Here is a 13,776-nt window from a genome sequence, read left to right on the forward strand (position 1 = left end):
CAGTTTTGTAACATCTGGACATGGTAAGCACGATTTGACACTCGTTTTTGTGCTATCACGTTCGCTTATGAAGTGAGCTTTTCCTTTCACTCATTCAGGATGCAGTACCGGTACGTCTGTTCCGTCGATTCTGCCAACGTTTCTTATTTACATAGATTTTTTATCTCCCCACATATTCTTAATTTCTGTTAGCAGACTGGCCATAATCGTAGCAATAAAGGGAGAGTCTACGTTTTACTACGACGGTAAGTGCGAGAGCGAGCTGGCACCTGTATCACGACCGGCGCAGGAAACTGCAAAGCTCATTGCAGCAAGAGCAGGCAGTATCGGTTATTGTAACACGTTCTCTGCATCAGAAAAACAGTTAGTTTGGTAATACAGGGAATTATGAGGGGGTGGGTAAAAATTGCAGAGCAAGTCCGAGTCTCGACTACAAGAAGCATGTTTAGTATATGTAGGTTCCAGTAGTTACGAAGACACGATGAGGCTTGTGAATGATAGACTAGTGTCTGAACAACGCCAGAAGCAGCTGGTACCGGGATTCATTAGATCTGTGGACAGAACTAGAGTGTGGGTCAGTTTTTGGACTGACGACGTAAGAGGAAGTTTTCGCTGTATTGCGCAATCGTGCGACAGGCGCCAGGCGCGCCCGGCGAAACCCGGCCGGCGTATAAGAGCGCCGTTGCCGCCGCCGCGTCACTACACTACACTACACCGCACTCCGCTACAAGGCCGTGCCGGTCCGCCGCTGGCGCAACCGCAAGTAAGTTCCGCTGCTCGCGCACTCACTGTGCCAAACTGCACCCTGTTCGCTAGCTCGCAAATTTGTCTCCTTTATTGGCACGTACGTGTGCAAAGTGCTTCATCGTTGCGGGAAAATCTGCGCTTTCGAAACGATAGTGCAAGTTATGTTTTAGGAGGTTACTTTAACAAATAAAAATAAAATAAACTAATAATATAATAATAATAATAAATTGTACTAATAGTAATTGTTTGGATAAGAAATTGAGAGATTAAAGTTTGTTTCGCCTTTATGATTGGAATTGAATTTCTTAATGTTTCATAAAATCTTACGTAGCATTATTCATTGGCGTCGCACAATAAAGTAAATGCAATTTACGCCGTGAATTTATCGAGCTTCGCACGTCCGAAGATGTACGGAACGTAGCCAGGGCTCATTATACATTTTTTGTAGACAAAGTCTGATATCTGACCTCAGCTTCAATCATGACAATGGAGTGACTAAAACTACTAAAAAAGAGAAAAGCGTACGATTAAATAAAACATGTATTCATTTCAACATATACATTACGATATGAATGACACTTACGTAAAATTCTAGGTAAATAATTGCAGATAATTCTCAAATGAGAGCGACTTATTAACTCTGCGCCTCTTTTCTGCAAATAAGTATCAGTATGGCTAACTGTGGAGACACACAAAATATTACGTCCTTCTAGGACAACGAATGACATAAGTGTGGTGTCACCGCCAGACACCACACTTGCTAGGTGGTAGCTTAAATCGGCCGCGGTCCATTTAGTACATGTCGGACCCGCGTGTCGCCACTGTGTGATCGCAGACCGAGCGCCACCACAAGGCAGGTCTCGAGATACGGACTAGCACTCGCCCCAGTTGTACGACGACATTGCTGGCGACTACACTGTCGAAGCATCGCTCATTAGCCGAGCAGATAGTTAGAATAGCCTTCAGCTAAGCCAATGGCTACGACCTAGCAAGGCGCCATTAACCATTTTAAGATAGAGTCTCACTTGTATCATCAAGGAATGCTGTATACAAATGATGGATTAAAAGTTAAGTATTATAGCAGCTACGTACTTTTCTTGCTACCATTCATTACGTATCCTGTTTCAGACCTCTCTCTAGCCTACGTGAGATTAACGCGTGCCTTTCGGCTACTTCAGTGTGGCGTAGCTGTCTTGTTACGCCACAACAATAAGAGTGCCGATGCCTACTGGCTGCGACAACAGAGCGGTGTTAATTCCTTTGTTTTGCTTTTTCTTGTCTTAAAAAATCGATACATATAATCTAAGTTCAGTAAATTCAATATTGTCTGTGCTCGAGTGCAAATGGTTCCTTAAATTACCTACCAGCAAAACCCCCGACTCAAACGCGTTGGTTGCCGGCGGCCACAAGAATCAGTCGCGCTCTTCAGTACATACACATTCCTACGCCATGCAACGCTCATAACGTTGAAGAAGGTATTGTACCTGATTTCCCGTCCACCGACGTCAGCTCAATCGAGAAATACAAATGAACGCACAGTACTGCAGTACGCCGTGTATTAAGTAGAACGTCACGCTTGTTATTAAAGAATCCAACTCCCATGCGTAAAATATCTCCAAAACGTCGGATTACTTTACAGATTAATTAATGTCTCGGATATCTGGCTTTATACGTTTGAAATTGTGTTTAAACTCCGCTGCACGTCGCTAAGTGCTCATATTCTCACAAATACTGGACCACTAAAGTGAAAGTATTTCCGAGATGTTCGCAAAGCTGCCCCCACACAACACGCTGATTCTAACTGTAGTACTTCTTACTTGTTAAATTTTGTAATATAACATTATACCCCTTAATGAGCAGATTGTGACAACATTTAAAATTTCTTGATTTGGTCAATAACTGCGCGAAATACTGAGAATCAGATTTTTGTTGCGTCTGGAAGCCGTTAGTTAACTGGTATCAGGACGGCCGCTTAGTGATACACTACAGTACACCACTGTGTCGATCTCTCCCAGAAAGTAACGCAAATGGATTTACCGAACAGTGGAACAGTAGTGTAGAGGCGAAAACGGTGATGGCAGCAGCGAGTCACCGATGTGCTATCTAGTGTTCGGTGATCATAGTCTACAGTTTTCGTAATAACGAGACTTAAAGAAAAAGTAAGTGTGCCATAAATCAAGATGCGCGGTTACCAGCCCGTAAACAGATTCCAACCAATCTGATTTGTCTTCTGAAGAAACGCGCCCCGTGTTTCTTACAGGTATTTCTTGCGTGATTTCGACTGAATTAAACGCCGCATTGTTTGAAACGACGTGTGTCGAAACAGGCTAACTTGATAGCACAAGAGGAAGATATACAAGCCGGCCTCGATGTTATTGCACTTGGCCTCCCGTGGCCGTTATCGGAAATACACGGTGACGTCACAGCAAACAAGTACAACGGTGACTAAGGAAGGCTCATCGCACTGTGAATGATTTCGAGACACATATTTGGTGTCTCCGGAAGTGTACGGAGGAACAGGCAAAACTTATGTAACTGCGGCGAGGCTGGCTAGTGATACCTTCAGTGCAGATGCACACCACGCTCCGACTATTACGGGAATCGGCGAAACGCTGCGGGTAACGAGGGTAACGGGAAAGGGGCACTACGTCAGCAAGTTGAGAATTTTGGTCTGGCGGGAGGTGTTCCAGGGTAGGCCGGACAGCTGCCAAGACCACTGCGTCTGGACGGCTCGGTAGTCACAGTGTCTGCCTTGTAAGCAGGAAGCACGGTTTCTAATTCTGGTGCGGCACAAATTTTCATTTTCCCCCTTGATGTTAATGAATGACCACTAGCAGCTACATTGTATTTTGATTTCAAGAAAGTTGTGCACATACGATCAAGGGGTTCAGCATGTCGTCGGGAAATATCGCGATAAAAGCTCACGAAGCCGACCGCAGCGCCATCACGCCCAGGTGCAATAATGTTGTGGTCGTCCAATACTGGAAACGAAAATTTTATTTTTATTTGATCGTGTTTCCGAAACTCAATTAGTTAGGGAGCTAACATTCTAATCTTTGTCATTAAGGTATGCACTATGTACCATTACACCATATCATTCCAAGACAGAAACATTAGAGCATATGTTGACATATGCCGTTGAGCCAAAGTACTGATACTACGCCACTAGCTTCAAAATAAATATATAAGTAAAAACAGAACTCGTTGCGCCGCTAAACGCCGGCATTCCCTTCCCGCGGTGTCACGTCCCTCTAAAGCAGAAACCTGACACGTTCCTGTGGCCTGACATGGGCTTTCATTTCCTACTGGCAGTCGTAACTCGCCCCAGACTTTTGTGTCGTCCACAGTGTGATTCAACCTACTGCCGAAATGCGTGCTGGTCTCTCGAAGACCGGCTACAAACAGTGGGCGACCGCTTTTCTCAGTTCCTTTTTACACTGAAGCGCCAAAGAAACTGTTATATGCGTGCGTATACAGATACAGAGACATGTAAACAGGCAAAATATGGCGCTGCGGTCGGCAACGCCTACATAAGACAACAAGTGTCTGGCGCAGTTGTTAGATCGGTTACTGCTGCTACAGTGGCAGGTTATCAAGATTTAAGTGAGTTTGAATGAGGTGTTACAGACGCCTCACGAAAGATGGGACACAGCATCTCACAAGAGTACCATGAATATTAGGAATCTGGAGAAACATCAAATCCCCGACATCGCTGCGGCCGGAAAAACATTCTGCAACAACGGGACCAACAACGACTACTTAAGAGAATCGTTCAACATGACATAATTCCAGCCCTTCCTCAAACTGCTGCAGATTTCGATACTGGGCCATCAACAAGTGTCAGCGTGCGAACCAGTCAACGAAACATCATCGATATGGCCTTTCGGAGCCGAAGGCCCACTGGTGTACCCTTGGTGACTGCACGACACAAAACTTTACGCCTCGCCTGTTTTTTAACACTGACATTGGATTGTTGATAGCTGGAAGCATTTTGCCTGGTCGGACCAGTCTCGTTTCAAATTGCATCGAGCTTATAGACGCGTACGGGTATGGAGACAACCTCATGAATCCATGGGTCCTGCATGTCAGCAGCGGACTGTTCAAGCTGGTGGAGGCTCTGTAATGGTGTGGGGCGTGTACAGTTGGAGTGGTATGGGACTCCTGATATGTCTAGATACGACTCTGACAGGTGACACGTACGTAAGCATCCTGTCTGAAACCTGCATCCATTCATGTCCATTGTGTATTCCGAAGGATTGGGCAGCTCCAGCAGGACAATGCGACACCCAACACGTCCAGGATTGCTACAAAGTGGCTCCAGGAACTCTCTTCTGAATTTAAACACTTCCGCTGGCTACCAAACTCCTCAGACATGAACATTAATCAGTTTATCTTGGATGACTTACAACGTGCTGTTCGGAAGAGATCGCCACACCCTCGTACTCTTACGGATTTATAGTCTATTCATCACTGCTTCAGGTATTATTCCAGTCCATGCCACGTCGCACTGCAGCATTTCTGCGTGCACGCAGGAGCCGTACAAGATGTTAGGCATGTGTACCCGTTTCTTTGGCTCTTAAGTGTAAAATTGCTGGTCCCGAGAAAAACAGTCAACTGACCAAAGTGCTACTACGTTTTATCACTAACCTAACTACGTTTTGAAGAGACAGATGCGAGATGTTAAGTTTCCAGGCAATATGTTAATGCCGTTACTTATCGACTCGCAAAAATTAAGGAAAAAATTTATTCCCACATCTGTAGAGCATGATGACACAGTGCAAGGCGGCTGAAAAGAAGAGGAAATTTTGGAATTGATATCAATGGATTAGCACAATTACTTTACACATATTTATTTATCTCAGTGTATAGTACAGTTTACGCCGTTATTGAAAGTCACAAGCATATTTATTTTTTGAATATCACATCCGAAAAATGCGCTCCACATCGACGCGAACATTCCTGCAGCCTGAGAGGGATCTTGCATATGGCTCGAGCCAACGTTTCAGTACGAATCCTGAAGATATCCTCTCGTTTAAGTCCTTCGCATTTAGCAGGTCGAATACGGTAAACCGCGATCTTTGGGTGGCCCCACAATAAAAAAATCATACGCTGTCGTGACAGGCGATCTCGTGTACCGTGCAGGACACCTTGCCTTGGAGTTACACGGCTACCAAACAATCGTCACACAGCTCCCATTCATACCCGTGTCGAATATGCCGTTGCGCCGTCATGGTTAAACCAACTGTTGGCGGGACAACAAAATTTTCCATCGTGGCGAGCGCGCAGAAATGCCGCAACACGACGTGGCATGGACTCCTTGGAGGGAACTGACACCATGAACTCCGCAGGGCTGTTCATAAATCCGTAAGAGTACGAGGGAATGGAGAACTCTTCTGAACAGCATATTGTAAGGCTTTCCAGATATGATCAATAATTTTCACATCTGGGGTGTTTGGTGGCCAGGGGAGGTGTCTAAACTCAGAAGAGTGTTCCTGGAGCCACTCTGTAGCAATTCTGGACGTGTGGGTTGTCCTATTCTCCTGCTGAAATAGTTTAAACCCGTCGGGATGCACAATGGACATGAATGGATGCAGGTGATCAGACAGAATGCTTACGTACGTGTCACCTGTCAGAATCGTATCTAGCCAATCAGGGGTCCCGTATCACTCCAAGTGCACACGCCCCAAGCCATTACAGAACCTCCACCAGTTTGAACGGTCCCCTGCTGACCTGTAGGGTCCATGGATTCATGAGGTTGTCTTCATACCCGTACACGTCCATTCGCTCGATACAATTTGAAATGAGACTCGTCCGACCAGGCAGCATGTGTCCAGTCATCAGCAGTTCAATGCCGGTGCTGAGAGCAGGCGAGGCGTAAAGCTTTGTGTCGTGCAGTCATCAAGGTTACACCAGTGGGCATTCGGCTCCGAAAGCCCATATCGACTATGTTTTGTTGAATGGTTCGCACGCTGACACTTGTTGATGGCCTAGCACTGAAATCTTCGGTGATTTGAGGAAGGGTTTCACTTCTGTCACACTGAACGATTCTCTTCAGTCGTCGTTGGTCCCGTTCTTGGAGTATCATTTTCCGGTCGCAAAGTAGTCGGAAATTGGATATTTTACCGGATTCCTGATATTCACGGTACACTCGTGAAACGGTCGTACGGGAAAATCCCCACTTCACCTCTACCTCGGAGATGCTGTGTCCCGTAGATCGTGCGCCGACTATAACACCACGTTCAGACTCACCTAAATCTTGATAATCTGCCATTGTGGCAGCAGTAACCGTTTTGCGCCGGACACATCTTGTCTTAAATAGACGTTGCCGACCGAAGGTCAACCTTTTTTTTAGTGATGTTATAGTTTGGTACTTTATTTTCTTATAGCGGCTATCGAGACGAATCCAATGATGTATAAGGTCTTTGAATGTCAAGGAGGTCACAAAGGTGGCATGAACGTCCATTAACAAAGGTGTTCGAATTGATGACCATTGGTATCAATGCAGTGCTGCAATCATCTTATTATGGATTGAGTGGTATTCCTTACCCCTTCGGCACTTATAAAAGCACATGCTCTGACAAATCTCTCTCGTATATCATGAAAATAGCAAATATTCTCAGAATGCGGCGTATCCATCTAACGTACCATTGACATGTAAATACTATTCGGCGGTTTCGCAATACAACACTAACAGGAACGGTAAGACTAGTAACGTCGAATCAAGCGAATGTGAATGATGTATTCCTTCGAAGAACAAGTTGATATACTTCTCATTTAAGGAGAATGCCAAATAAAATCAGTGGGAGCTAGAGACTTAAACGCTGAAAGATATCCTCAACGCACTCTCTCTACACTTCGTACATTTAAAAATGTGTATGATAAATTGAGAACAACTGGATCTTTAATGCATCGGAAACACATCCAGCAAAGGAAAGTTACTAACAAGGAAACGGAAACTGGTACTCTTGCCACTGTTGTTCGAGATCCTAGTGTTAGTTAAAGTCAAATCGTAAGGGGATCTGGCATGAGCCACAGTAGTGTTGTTCGTGTTCTGCGTCGCCATAAATATCATCCTTGCCATATCAATCTCCACCAAGAATTTGAATTCTGCCGATGGGCTCAACTTCAGATTCAGAGGGATGACACATTTATTAATTTGATTTTATTTACTGACGAGGCTACATTCTCGAACTATGGAAATGTTAGTTTGCATAACATGCATTTTTGGGCAACTGAAAATCCATGTTGGCTGCGGCAGATTGCACACCAAAAACCGTGGTCGGTGAATGAATGTATGGTGTGGGATGCTAGAGGACAAAATTATAGACCGCTATGTCATCGAAGGAAATGTTAATGAGACAAAGTACACCACATTCCTGCAAGAAACATTAGGTCTGTTATTGGAAGAAATACCTTTAGGCAGGAGGAACAGAATGTGGTATCAACACGATGGGTGTCCGGGACATTTTTCGCTGATTGCTATACAATTCCCAAATCGTGGGACTGGATGCGGAGGAGATTTGTCGTGGCCGGCTCGTTCGCCAGACTTGACGCCTCTGGATTTTTCTTGTGGGGATTAGTAAACGACATTGTTTATCACGACGTTGCAAGATATGCGTGAGAGAATTATCAGAGCATGTTCTTCTATAAGTGCCGATGTGATAAGGAATGCCATTCAATCCTTCTGTGAATGGAGGTTCATGCAACCTTTTTGACCTTCGTTGACCTTCAAAGACCTAAAGCATCCCATTAAAAAAAAATAAGTTTACCTTCATATCTCTGAAGCGCCCCCACCTAGCAACAAAAAACGACCGTCATATTATATCCCCCATTATTCCATGCAACTTTTGTCCCAGAACCTTTCCAGCTCCTATCATACTTTCGGAGTTATTCCAGGTTTACAAGTTTCTTTGGTGCTTCAGTTTATAATATCATATGGCTGAAGAGGATACGTATAATAGCTAACAAGTGTTTCTAGGCAGATAAAATTTCTGGGGGTGGATTTTTTCCTGTGAGGATGTCATCACACATCATGTTACTTTACTTGAAACGATGCATTGCATTAAATGACATGTACTAATATTAACAAGTAAAAGAGAGTGAATATCTCACGGTATTTTGATTTAAATGTCATTGAAGCTGCTATAAAAGTCGAAAAGCTAGTTCCCTTCTTTCATATCGCTTCTCTTTTTTTTGCTCTGCCCAATTTTTGATTCTTGTTAAAATAGAGGGATAATCTGTCTGCAACTGAGCTGTCGCTCTTTCGTCTGAAAATAAAACGCAGCCGAGTAAAATGTGGCGCACAGTGATCTGGTCCGTAACATCAAGACTACACGACGGTTAGCCAATCGCTCCAAGGACTTTCCTACAAAGTTCGTTAAGGCGATATCTTGCGGTAACTAGTGGGACACATTCGATCTCTTCATACTCCCGCTAAGCAGACTATCAAAATGGCCTCTCTCCATGACTTGGAAAGAGGTCTGCCTGCCATACAAATTCAGCCCTTAATTGTCCGAATAGATTTTTCTCTTTGGAAAAAAAATGTTTTTATTACTTATTCAATGTATACATGAGTTAAATAAAACAGCAAAATGGTTTCCAAATTTTTCTGGTTTACGTATTGTTTAGAATACGGTGTTGTCATTACATTACCTGTTTAGTCATGTTAATTATTCAATTTCTCGCGGGAATGCATATGAACAATGCACACGTAAACAAGATACACACGCACAAATCAGGAGAAATGTACGCAAAATAGCCGTTCCAGTGTGACGAAATAAAAATATTTTCAGAAATTTGCTACATCTACATCTACAACTACATCGATACTCAGCACTGCACGTTACTGCGAATGGCGGAGGGTATCCCGTACCACTGCTAGCCATTTCCTTTCCTGTAAAACTCTCATTCGAGGGCATGGTGGAGGCCTGTTGTGTTTTCTGATGAAAGCTGGTTCTGCCTCGATACAAGGCTATCGATAAAATATCGATATATCATTATTTCCGAAAGGAGGTATGGATTGATATCGGCGACAAGTTATTCCAGTTTTTGTCGATATATGGAAATCACAATGGCAATATCGAGAAATGGTATTTTTTATATTATATTTTTTTCGCAATTTTCGTTAAATTTTTGAAACTATTTCTTTTGAAATTGTAGTACAACTTTACTTTCGCGTTGTGAAGAAGTCTTAGTACTTTTTGAGCTTTCGTCACGTCCAGTATTTCTTTTTGACTACGAGAGGCAAGTATGGGTACCACAAAAGAAGAAGTCCGATTGCGCAGGGAGATGCCGGTGTGAGTGGCATAGCAAACTTGCTGGAAATTATGACCAAACATTTAATGACGAGACTGGGCTTTGGCACAAGTGGATACGTGCGAGGGGAAATGCTGACGTAATCGGCTCTCGGCGCTGCCAACAGAAACTGCAACGTTTAGATTCACCCCACAGTTTTCCTAAATCAGAATGAGAAAAGGCTTATTTCGCCATGTTGTCCGTGACAAATGAAGAAAATAATTTGTGAAAGGTTGATTGGACTGAATTGCATTGCAAACCACCATGTACACAGTTGTTAACTAACACCAAAACAGTCGGCCATAACAGTACTGTAATACAAACTTTTCATCTGCACAGAGACCCATTATTAACTAATAAGTTTTCAAATCAAGTGTTTTTCCTTCACTTATTGAGCTAAGGGATATAATCAGGCTGCTGTCTTGTTGATGTACAGAATATCAAACAATAAATCAATACTTAAATATTCAACTGTAAAACTGGCAGTATATTTACAGTGTGGAACCGATATTTTTATAGGCCAATATGTCGATACATGTAAATATAGTGATACTCTTCGTCGATATCCATGGGCGTACCCAGCTTGGGGCAGGGGGTGGGGCGGGGCAGCTGCCCCCCCCCCCCCCCCCCAGAAGTTATTCGAACTCGTTCGCGCAGATCCGGGAGTAATTTATCCGTCTTTGGCACGTTACTGTCGGCAGGGAAGTTTATAGAAATAATAAATTTAGGGATAAGCAATCCGCTCTGCTATTCGCAGGCATGTTACGACGCCAAGGAACAGCGTATTCACTAGTAGGCAGTAAGGGATCATGACTAAGTGAAGTTTCTAACGAACAATATCGTTTCTCCTACCATATTTAAATGTAAAATGCTTTTCTGCTCCTAAACTACTAATTTTTTAGTTACAGCTGACGCTAACTGTAGATTAATAGCAGTTGACGTGCAGGTTATGACAAGCAGTAGATGGCGAGACATTTAGTGCAAGTGATGGTGTACAAGCCATTTTAATAAAGAAATATTGTCGAGCACCATACGTTCATTGCTCAAGCCACAAACACAACCTTTGCGGTAAACGATGCAAACTAGGAATACTGCTGCCACAGTGAAAGGCACTATAAACTTTTTTAGAGAGTCGAGTACACGTCGGAAATACGCTCCCAATTTAACAAGAATGTGTGAGACGAGATGGTCTGAAAAATATAAATGCAACAGACTGTTTTCTCAAAATTTCCCAGAGATTGTGAGAGCTCTAGAAAAATTGTCTGCTGAGCGAAATTACGCAATGAGGAAATCTCCGTATCAGTTGCATTCAGCCATTACCAAACCAGTCTTCATCTTATCTTTACAAACAATAGCCAAATACTCAGCAGTTTTGGAACCAGTAGCTACTGTCCTGCAGTCTAAGTCTGTAGATATGATCGCGGTGTGGGAACACGTCAGAGGAATCCTTGACGTGCTCAGTAATGATCGAAAGGAAGCAGACAGAGTAACTAGCGAATTACTTGCAAAACCACAAGTTATAGCAGAGGAACTGGAAATAGAAGTTACTGTTCCACGTTTTGCTTGCAAACAAAAATTCAGAAACAATCCACCATCCCAAAATGACAACGAATATTGGCGACGTTCGTTTATTAATACCATACATCGAATCATTCATGTCATAATTAAATATAGGATTTTCACCAGAAAATACACCAGCTTTTGCTCCAAATAAGCTACATGCCTTGAATATGAGCAATTCTAGGGTAACAGACTTCCTTAAAAGTGCAGAATTGTTTAAAACATTTTATGGATTGGATGATATTGCCGGAGAACTGGAACTATGGTTCAATTTGTGGAGGAAAAAGAATATAACTGAAGGTAAATTAAAGGATATGGAAGTCGGTGACCTGTTTAACGAGACCAATATTTTTCCCTAGCATGAAAGAAGCACTAAAAATTTTGAGCACTATTCCATGCACAACAGCGACTGTGAAACGATCCTTCGGCACACTTCGAAGAGTGAAGACGTGGCTAAGAAGCACTGTGGGAGAAGAAAGGCTCACAGGATTGTGTCTGATGAGCGTACACCGCAATTACGTAAAAGAAAACTGCGAGATGTTAGGGAAGAAAGTAACTGAGAAATTTGCGGCAAATCCTAGAAAATTATTACTGAATTAAAAAGTTGTATTTTTAAACAAGTGCATTCTTAATTTAAAATGTTTATTGAAAGCAGTTTTTCACTGGTTTACTGTTTTATTTAATAAGAAGTGCTGTATGTTGTCTCGAGTCCTTGTTTCCTGAGACTAGTTATGACCTCCCCCCACCCCCAGTTCAGATCCTGGGTAGGCCCTTGTCGATATGTTGAGGACCGATAATGATAATTTTAAATATCGTCATATCGGGTTTCCAGTATTTTAAAAAGTATCAGTAGTGCTATTCAGTACCAGTGACGGCTGTGTGTTGATCAGAAGGAGCCCGGTTGAGGCCCTGCAACCAGCCTGTCAGCATGTTGGACACGCTGGATCCATGCCTGGAGTGATGGCCTCGGGTGCGATTTCGTACGCCGGCGTGGTTATTCCAGCCACCTTAATTGCGAATTTCTACGTCAATCTGCTGATGCGACCTGTTGTGCTGCTGCTATTCATACGCAGCATTCCATGGGTTGTTTCTAGTAGATTAACGCACGTCACGTGGCAACATCAGAAACTTTTTTTTAAAGAAGCAACTCGCCAAACCATTAAAGGTCAAACCATTGAAGGTCTTAAATTTTTCGGAAAAGTCACTTCAGCACAAACCCGCACACTTGCCACAACGACGTCATGAGAGAAACAAGTGTACATCATGTGAAATCAGGATTTTGCTTCGCTCTGCACAATTAAACTGGGTGATTCCATGATGATTAACGAACTTTAAGGGATTGCTACTGTCAAACACAACTCTTCTACTCAAAACGTACTCACAGCTCTTAAGATATGCACTTTATAACCCATCTTTAATGCACAGCCAGCAAGGGTGGCCGAGCGGTTCTAGGGGCTACAGTCTGGATCCGCGCTACCGCTACGGTCGCAGGTTCGAATCCTGCCTCGAGCATGGATGTGTGTGATGTCCTTAGGTTAGTTAGGTTTAAGTAGTTCTAAGTTCTAGGGGACTGATGACCTCAGAAGTTAAGTCCCATAGTGCTAAGAGCCATTTTAATGGACATTTTTGTCTTGTTTTGGTCCACACAGTCTCCTCCCTAAATACAGACAAAGACTTTGTGTTAGTGGACAGTGTGTTTTAAAATTTGAGTTATATAAATTGGCCCAGTTAATCTGTATATCGTAGCCCATCCAAAATGATGACTAGAGAATTCGTTAGCTACAATATTAAACAAGAATTACCATTAATTCAGTTTACTGCATTAAAGAGCACATTACATCAGCTAAAAAACATTGACAGTATCAAACTATTACCTTCGCAAATGTGTGTAAAGGGTTTGCGATCTGAATCTAGTAACTGCATGTCAATATAAAACATTGATACTAGTGATTACTCTAATTGCTGAAATGTTAGTATTAAAAGGCAGTTAGTTGTATAGAAGGAGATGTGTGTGCATCTGTAGCCGGAGATGAAAGCATATTGACCGTAAAAATCTGCAAGTATTCAGAGAGAGGCTTTAAGAGTTACCGAAACTCAGTGCAAATGGATTTGATTCTTGCAAACTATATCTCACCATGTTAATCTGCAGGTGGAGGATATCGCTGAAAAATCAGT

At 42.9% G+C, this 13,776-nt stretch overlaps 1 protein-coding gene across 1 annotated transcript in view; it reads left to right on the forward strand.

The window, feature by feature from the left end:
• Positions 1-708: 708 nt before the first annotated feature.
• LOC124796228 overlaps positions 709-13,776 on the forward strand; it is a 60,817-nt gene continuing 47,749 nt past the window's right edge. Inside the window, exon 1 of the mRNA XM_047260319.1 lies at positions 709-763. The gene's annotated coding sequence lies outside the window, so the exon portion shown is untranslated. The remainder of the gene's footprint in view (positions 764-13,776) is intronic.

This window comes from Schistocerca piceifrons, chromosome 4, assembly GCF_021461385.2.
Source record: "Schistocerca piceifrons isolate TAMUIC-IGC-003096 chromosome 4, iqSchPice1.1, whole genome shotgun sequence".
Taxonomy (NCBI): domain Eukaryota; kingdom Metazoa; phylum Arthropoda; class Insecta; order Orthoptera; family Acrididae; genus Schistocerca; species Schistocerca piceifrons.